Here is a 10,000-nt window from a genome sequence, read left to right as displayed (position 1 = left end):
AAAATATAATTGATATAAATTTTAAGGCAAGTTATAGAAGGCTTGAAATTAGTTTATGAAGGGCAAATTCAAGGGGCTGTGACAATGTTCAATCTAGCAGGAATGCCTAAGAGGCTAGCCATATATACAAAATATCAGCGCCCAAGCCCACTCTCCACCCAAGCTAGGGCCAGGGAACACCAGACAATGGTTGCTGATGACCCAGCAGACATGAACTCACATCTATGGTAAGGTTGCAGACAATAGAAGAAACTATTGACCTTGAGCGTGACTCGAACCGCAATCTGGCAGACCGCCAGTCACAGGGGTTTCCAATAGGCCTCGACAAATTATGACCAGAAAACAAGAAATTTCATAATAGTAGCTAACTTTTACGCATAAATCTAATTTTTCAACTAAATGATTATTTCAGCACCTTTTTACATAAGAATGCATTTATCAAAAAAAAAAACCATTTCAGTGAGATCTTCCTTTTATTTATTTATTTTTCAAAATAATATACTTCTAGAATTTTCAGATGATATTCTCATGTCGAAGTTCTAAGGTAAAATAAGAATAACAATGGAGATATTAATGAATTTAATATTAATGGAATGTTTTCCTTCAAATATTTCTCAAAAGTATTACCCAACAGACCTATGGTAGAATAGACTTTAACTATTTTTTTCAAAAGTATACAGAAAATCCTTTGTAATTACCTAACTTCTAAGGTAACCTTTTATATATGGAATTTTATCTCATCTAATTTTCCATCCGCCGTCTAATACTGGCTCTAATCTAGGAAGAGTAGTTTCTTCTAAATTCATCTAAATTTTTGGGTTTTGTTGACAGGATTAACCCATAAAGAGAACATCACTTTACCCCATGTTATTAGGACGCCTAAATGTGTGTTTATGTCAGTAGGATGATTAAAGGATCTAAGGCAACTGTAGGGATCTCTTCATTGTGATATAGGAGAGGATGTACATGGCTGTTTTTAATCTTATTTGAAGCAAAAGACACCAAGACGCTTTATATACTTAGGTAATAATTTAAAAGATAATGATGCAAATATATACAATGAGGAGGATATTATTCACTGATGAGTTAGATTATCCGTTCCAGATAGCCTTTCATTATCATCACAAAATATAGAATGAACCAGACTGGGTGTCGGTTAACCTTTAAATGTGGTTGTTCACTTAGCCTAGCGTAATTCGTTTGCTGAGATAGGAAAAAAGTACAAACATTTTAAAGTGCAAGACCAGCTTCCATTTAAAACTAGGTACTGATATTATGCACTTGATGTTGACAGAAACAAAGGTAGGACTGCGTAACGTAATATTGTTACATATTATGTTATTTGAATCCTATGTACGTTTCTGAAATGTAATAGTGTTACATATTTTTTGCTAGTATCACTTTCCTGAAATATAGTTTTTGTAACAGTTAAACTGGCTAAACATTAAAAAATAATATTAATATACTAAAGCACTTAATGAAGTTGTATATCAAGGTGCACGATGCTAAAATTTTTCCATTAGATATTACTTCAAAAATATTAACAAAATTTCATTGTACTGTCATAAACGTTTTAAAGACTACACCTGTTCTTTCGGATATACTTTTAATTAATACTAAAATGATTATAGGTCACAAGATGTTATCATATCTCCATAACAGTATTTTTTGTTTCCATATATCAAAATTTATATTCTTCGCTCTCAAATTCCATATAAAGTTGCCAGATATTTTTTCCCTAAAGACCTTGGATGCATGGTGGAATTTGCATATTATTATCAAGCGAGCCTAACTAGTTTCCCTAAGTTTTTGAATATCACGAATATTCTAGGGATTACTACGTTGAAAGCAATTTTCATCTATCATATCACATTACGGCTGTTTCCGTTCTACACATATATTATCTCTTCGTTAGTGTCTTAGCTTCTTGGAGAAAAATTATGGGTTTTTAAATTATTTTCTCCAATATACATACATACATACATACATACATACATACATACATATATATTATATACATACATATATACATACATATATATATATATATATATATATATATATATATATATATATATATATATATATATATATATATATATGAGTTCACAAAATGCATTCTATAAAGAAATCGTTTCTTCAGAGGTTTTAATTTCATTTTGACATTTCAGTATTTGGGTTTCATGAAGAAAGCGTTAATTTGATCACTTCAATATTATTATTGGAAACAAAATGGCTTCATCTCCTTTTTCAAGTTGTGTTATTATCACGGATATTTATTTTTACCTGTCAATAATAATAAATCAGACTTTGAACTCCTTTAAAGTCCGAAGATATTGCTTGAAATGCCTAATCTAAAGGTATTCAAAAAGTAATCAATCAGAGCATTATGCTATTCTTTTATCGAGAGTTAAGTCATTGTAACAATCTCTCTCTCTCTCTCTCTCTCTCTCTCTCTCTCACACACACACACACACACACACACACACACATATATATATATATATATATATATATATATATATATATATATATATATATATATATATATATATATATATATATATATATATATATATATATATATATATATATATATATATATATATATATATAACGGATTTTGAGCGAAGCGAAAAATCTATTTTTGGGTGAGATGGCCATGTCGTCCTGATGGAAGTTCCTATAGGGTAGCTTCCTAGGGTATATTACAACTACGGCGATATTCCCAGAGAATTTACCTTAAGGTACCAGAATTCTAACTCCTGCAGCGAGTATCCCTCGTGAAAGGGATATCGCGACATATCAGAGGACGTATTCTAGACACGCCACATGGCAATCTACATCCTGGACAGAGATTTCGTCTCGTAGGAGGTGATTGGCGAGATACGAATTCGGGAAAGAAAAAGGGGAGCCGCTCCCAAGGCTTCCCTATCCTCCGATTCGTATGCGTGCCTGGCGCCAATCCTGGCGCCATCTGTATTCCTTGTAGCGTACACGAGGTGCTACAGATACTGTATGTAGGGAGGGGTCCTACAGCCCTTTCTTAGAAAGGCAAGGGCGGGTCCATCAGGACGACATGGCCATCTCACCCAAAAATAGATTTTTCGCTTCGCTCAAAATCCGTTTTTTGGGCTCAAGCCATGTCGTCCTGATGGAAGTGTACCAGAGCATTACTGTATCTGTGGATTCTCAGAACGTGCTGTACTCCCCGGAGGTAGTTTTTTCCCGGTCGACTAGACCTAGAGACCTAAGATGTTACCGTTATACATCTTTTCAACTAACTATAAAGTATGTTAGAGCTTCCTGCCCCCTACAGGGAAGAGTCCTACTAGACTCTGGAAAAGTCTCGAAGAGTACCAGGCAAGCTAATATAGTGGTCTCGCCCTATATTAAGTAAAGCATAGTTTGTAAAGAACCAATGCGTCAATATGAAATATCGACCAGTTCTCCGCACAATACTTGTATTGGACAAAGGTTTTATATCCGCATAGGAGGAAAACCAATGCAACATAGCTTGCATAAAGGAACAATTCTATTAGAATTATCCCAGATAAGGTACATAGAATGAATGCTCAATTATACCAATAAATTGACACAGGTGAAGGAGACGCAAGGTTCTCAAGAACCAGATTATTGACAGGCAATAAATAGACAGGTTAACCACAATTATATATATATATATACATAAGAAGAGGATAACCCAAAACTTTAAGCATAAGTATGATAGTAAACAGAGCTTGTTTGTCTGAAAGAAAAAACATTAGATGCCACTTTTAAGATACCGAGGTATCAAAGTCATAAAAGCCTGTATTACAAATCAATGACATTAGCGTTAGAAACGCTCGGCACACGTCTGCACTTATGCTAGGTTCACCTTCGGAAATGGAACAGTCTGGATGGGCAACACAGTGCCCTCACTTAGTTTGTAGTACAGTATGTAACTACACACTCACCCTGGAATTAATCGTCCCAATTAAGACCACTGTTCCTCGCAGAGTTAAACAGTAGGGTTAACACCGCGACCCACTGCTACCACAGATCTCTTTTAGTTCCTCTACTTGCTTCGCATAGTGGCGAAAGAACACTCTGGAAGACTTCCAGCCAGAGTATGAACGGAGATGTTCAAAATCCATACAATTAAAGAAATTTAAGGATGAGGCAACTTTCCTCGGATCGTGACCTGCGGGTGAACTGTCAGGATCCGCTCTGCGAATAAAATATGTGATTTTCGCTCTGAGTTGATTCAGAGATAAATTTGAGCCTGATGTTTCTCCCCTGAATAGTTGACCACCCTTGAAGTCTGAAGTTCTATGAAGATAGACCTTTAGGCATTCTACTGGACATAGAGATGCATCTTCTTTCAGAGGGCAGATTCTCCAAGGACCCCACCTGTTGGTGGGTAACTCATTCTGGCGAGAAACGTAAGATCCGGAAACAGGTTCAGTTCTTCCCCATCCAGGAACTGAACACGACCTGCCTCTCTCGAGAGGCTACAATCTCACTAACCCTGGCCCCGGACGCGAGTGCAAAATAGGAAAATAACTTTTTGTGTCAAATCCTTTAACGCACACTCTTCATTGCTCAACAGAGAAGCGAAATGAAGAACTTGTCTAAAGACCATGAAATGGGCTTTGGAGGTGCTGAAGGTCTGAGCCTAGCACAGGCTTTCGGGACTTTATTAAAGATCTCGTTACCTAGGTCGACCTGGAAGGCATATAGAATGGGTCTTGTCAAAGCAGACTTACACGCTGAAATCGTGTTCGCTGCCAATCCTTGACCATGGAGGTGGAGAAGAAAGATAAGCAGAAGTCTGTCAAGATCTCCTGCGGATTCTTCGCCTTGACAAAAGGCCACCCATTTTCTCCAAGATGACTCATATTGCCTTCTAGTAGATTTGCACTTATATTCCTCAAGGAAGTCTATACTGGCTTTCGAAATCCCGAAACGCTTTCTCACCACTAGGGAGAGAAAATCATGAGCTGCAGGGTCCGGGTTTTCTGTAATGAGGCGCAGACAGTTGACTTCTGGACTCGCTGGGTCAGAACTGGATCTGGTAGTGGTACAAACTTCAGCTACAGTTCCAATGCCAGGAGGAACCACACGCTGTTCGGCCACTTGTGGGCCACTATTGCCGCTACCCCTTGAAGGATCTCAGTTTGTTGAGGACCCTCAACAGAAGGTTGTGAGGAGGGAACAGATAAATCTTGGACCATCTGTTCCAGTCGAGGGACATCGCGTCCACTGCATCCGCTAAGGGGTCCTCGTACGGGGCACGTACAGGGGCAACTTCTTGTTGTCTTTCGTCGCAAAGAGGTCTATCTGCAGTTCTGGGACTGATTCAGAATGAAGGAGAATGATCCTGCGTCTAAGGACCATTCCGACTCTATCGGTGTGAACCTGGATAGAGCGTCCGCTGTCACATTGCGGACTCCTTGAAGGTGAACTGCCGACAGGTACCACTTCTTCTTTTCCGCCAATCGGAAGATGGCCAACATCACCTGGTTTAGAGGTGGTGACCTCGATCCTTGTCGATTCAAGTATCTCACAACTACCTCGCTGTCTATCACCAACCTTATGTGGATCGAGTGATGCGGGGAGACTTTCTTTAAGGTAAGGAGCACTGCCCTAGCTTCTAGAAAGTTTTATGTGAAAGGTCTTGAATAGCTTGGACCAAGTCCCCTGGACTTTTTTCCGATGAGAGTGACCTCCCCATCCCTCCTTCGAGGCGTCTGAGTGAATCGTCACCGACGGGGGAGGTGGCTGAAGAAGAACCAACTTCTTTAGATGTGTGGCTTGGGACCAAGGCCTGAGAAGAGTACTTAGCCGAAGCGGCTGGTCTTCTCAGATCTCTTCGCGCATTTGATGCATAACTTCTCCAAACTCCGATTGCATCCTTTAGCTGTGCTCTTAGCACTGGGTCTGTCACCGAAGCAAACTGGAGAGAGCGCAGTACCCTCTCCTGCTCGCGTCTTGATATCCTTTCGGAATGTAGAAGTCTCTTGACAGAACCCGCTATCTCCTTCCTTTTCTTCGCCGGGGTGGAGAAACGGTGTGACAAAAGGTCCCAGTGGATTCCCAGCCACTGGAACTTTTGAGATGGAGAAAGTCGAGACTTTTTCTGTTGATCTTGAAGCCTAGGTACTCTAGGAACTGGATCACCTGACTGGAAGCTTGCAAGCATTCTGTCTCGGATGCTGCCCACACCAACCAGTCGTCCAGGTAGGCTACTACCTGAATTCCCTTTAGGCGTAATTGTTTGAGAGCTACGCTCGCAAGCTTCGTAAAAATCCTTGGGGCTATGTTTAGCCCGAATGGCATGGCTCCGAAGGCGTATAGTCTTCGTTGTAGCCTGAACCCTAGGTAGGGGGAGAGTCGATGGCTAATTGGAATGTGCCAATAGGCGTCTGACAAGTCTATAGAGACGGAATATGCCCTCTTGGGCAGTAAGGTCCTTATGTGTTGCAGTGTTAGCATTTTGAATTTGCAATTCACTATGAACTTGTTGAGTGGCGACAAGTCCAGAATGACTCTGAGCTTTTCCGAGTCTTTCTTGGGAACACAAAACAGCCTCCCTTACAAATTGATGGGCTTCACCCTTCGGATCACCTTTTTTCTCCAACAGTTCTTGAACGTACTCCTCCATAACGGGGGTGGAGTGTTGGAAAAACCGAAGGCACGGGGGTGGAGTGCTGTACCAGCTCCCGCCCAGTCCATTCTTGAGTAGGCTGTGGGCCCAGGGATCGAAGGTCCACCGATCCCGAAATTTCAGAAGTCTCCCTCCTACCGGTATCACCTCACTTGGACTGCCGTCCTGAGGTCTTGCCTTCCTGACCACGACCACCCCTGAATCCCCTTCCCCTTGAGGGGCGTCTAGACGAGCCTCTGGCTGCTCCTCTAGGCTTTGCTCGAAAGGAAGTAGACTGCCCTTCGAACGCTGGGGTGAATGCTGTGGACTGTGTCGACACGGCCTGGGGTACCCACTGAAAAGTGGTCGGGGTTTGTGCCACGATCTGGGGCACTGGGGGCAATGGTAATTGCAGTTGCTGTTGCTGTCTAAGAGGCTTGGCTGGCCGAGACGGTAGCCTAGTCCTCATAGTCTTCCTCTTTGGTTGAGGACCCTTATCCGGGGAAGACTTTCTTTTGATAGCCAGGCCCCACTTCTGGAGAAGGTTTCTATTCTCCAAGGCGGCCTTATCAACAACTTCTTTGACCAAGTCGGTAGGGAAAAGGTCTTTTCCCCAAATGTTGGAGGAGATTAGTTTCTTTGGCTCGTGCCTCACCGTAGCCGAGGTAAACACGAACTCCCTACAAGCTCTCCTTGCCTTGACGAAGCCATAAAGGTCCTTCGTCACTGTGGCCAGATGAGACTTGGCCACTACCATGAACATTTCATGGACCTTGGGGTCACTTGCCATCGTCTCGAGAGTAGTCTGAAGAGACATTGAAGCAGTCAGTCTTTCTTTTGTATCGAACTCACTTCGCAAAAGAAAGTCAGACAGCTTAGGGAGGTCCTTGCCGAACTGACGTCCGGCAATATCAGCCTCCAACTTTCCAACTGAGAACGTAAGATGGACGTCCTTCCAGTCTTTGTGGTCCATAGGCAGGGCCAGCGACAAGGGTTTACACTCCTCTAGGGAGGGGCAAGACTTGCCGGCCTCGACTGCTTTTAGTACAGCCAGAAACCCTTTCTGTAAAAAGGGGAAGGCTCTAGTAGGCGAGGACACAAAGGAAGGGAGCTTCCTATTCAATGCGGCTACCTTAGAGTTAGAGAAGCCCCTCTCTTTCATCGAGGATGAAAGTAGAGCTTGAGCCTTAGCATGGTCCATCACTATGACCTCCTTCGGCTCTGTCTCCTCCTTTGAAGCTGGTTCCTTCCTCAGCCGGACATAACAGTCCGGATATGATGCCTTGCTGGGCCAGAATTCCACCTCCTCCAGGGGAACTGAGCCCAGCTTATCCGAGATGACGATCTTTCCAGTCGTCATCGGCATGTGCTCAGCATACCTCCATGGGTTAGCATCTGAGCACAAGGGAAGGTCTTTCACATTGAGCTTTTTCTGGGGCCCATGTGATTCTGCAAGGCACTGCATTCGCAGTTCCATTGCAGCCGCCTTCTCCTGATTCTCCTTCTGCATTTGTTGGATCATTCCAACAATAGAAGAGAGGGCCTGTCCCAGCTCTACTGGGAGACCGGCCGATGTAGAGGGAATAGGCTCCGGAATCTGAGCCGGAGTAGCCGACACCTCGACGACGTCTACCTCTACAACGTCTGGGGCTTGAACTTCATTCTGGGCTTCTGCCAGGAGGTCTTCCTCCTGACACCCGTCCACATCAGACATCCTGTCATCTAACTGGATGTCTTGCATCGCGACCGCGACTTCAGCATCCACCTGGATCTGAACTTAGGGGATCTCCTCTTGAGGCTGGGGAATCACTGCATCAGCTGATGCCTTAGGGAAAAGATACGCCCTCATCTTCTCACTTGGAAGATAAGTGCCAGAAGTGTTCTTTTGGAAGCCCCTTACCCAGGTACGAAGCTTCTTCCTAGCTATATCCCTTGATTCCTCTGTCCTAGGGGAATTAAAGGTCTCAGTAATCAGGTTAGTGCGCACAGTACATACCTGAGGGTCCCAATACCGGAGATCATCCTTGGAGACAGCTTATGCTGCGTGTCTCCTACAAAACTCATGTCCGCAGAGGTTCTTGCTGCTGACGTTGCAGAAAGCACTTCCCCACTTCGGAGTGTCCTTCTGTAAAGAGAAGTAATTTCCATGAGTATCAAGTGAACAATGTATCACTGGATATGCATAGTATAGCATAACAATTCAGAAAGGAAAGACACACACTTGTGTTTCCCTCACAACCCATTGTTGCAGCCTTCCAGATAATAAAATCAAAATGGTTTATCTCTTCTAAAGTAACCAATGCAAGGTTTCCAGAGGAAACAGGTTGAGCTCACACCTAAGCAATGATTTTAAAATCCTGGATAATAGACAGGAAAGAACTCAGCTTCCTATCTGTAGGGCAACAGCAAAGGGATGTGCAAGAAAACACAATAGTGTTAGAAGACACAGTGCTGTACCAAAACTCTTACCATAGTTTTCTTCTTACTGTATATGTTATACTGAAGAATACTAGTACAGTATAGGGGGATGTGTGCCGGCCTGCCTTTGCCGGCCGGCACACACCACAACTAGCTTTAAAGTATACTACTTAACAGCTATAAGGCGGCAGCACTCTGGTTCAAATGCATGTGCCGGTCGGCAGCAACTGCCGGCCGGTAACAGCCAATGTTGGCCGGCAATGGCTGCCGGCCAGCAACTACACAAGGTAGTACCCAGCTGCCGGCCACACTCTTGGTGACCGGCAGACAAGGGCTGACATAAGCCAGCCGGCAAAGGTAGAAGACCGATGCCAGCCGGCAGCAAAAGAACCAGAGGACTACACCTGCCCGGCTGCCGGCCTCATAGGCCGGCAGCCGGGACAGGTACAGCACTAGAAGAAAAATAGAATGGATGCCGGGATAAGAGTGTACACAACCTCCAAGCCCGGCAACCGAAAGAGTGCATATAAGGAAGGGGAGAAACTAATTCAGGCTTCCTGACCAATGCCGTCTGGCTCTACAGGCAGGCATGGATGAGGGACCAAGAGAGGTCCGGGCAGCACTCGAAAACATAAGACCCTTGCCGGCCAGAAGCTCTGCCGGCCGGCAAGGGGCTGAGTCAATTCCACATCCTAACCAATACTAGGTCCAGATGTAGAACGATGTACAGTACAGTAATGGCTCGGCCATTACGGAGAAAGAGGGGGAAGGGACAAGAGGGTCCTGCCAACCTTGCTTTAGTGACAGATCACCCACAGCCAAGAAACTTATCTTAGCCTAAGGGAGATCTAAGGGGGAAGGCCAGCAATACTTGCCAGCTCCCAGAGCACCAAAGCAAGGAAGGCGTTGCTACTCCCAGGGAAAGAACTTATCCTCCCCCGAGAACAGCAACAA

Source organism: Palaemon carinicauda, chromosome 2, assembly GCF_036898095.1.
Source record: "Palaemon carinicauda isolate YSFRI2023 chromosome 2, ASM3689809v2, whole genome shotgun sequence".
Lineage (NCBI taxonomy): Eukaryota > Metazoa > Arthropoda > Malacostraca > Decapoda > Palaemonidae > Palaemon > Palaemon carinicauda.
This window is presented reverse-complemented; position numbering follows the sequence as displayed.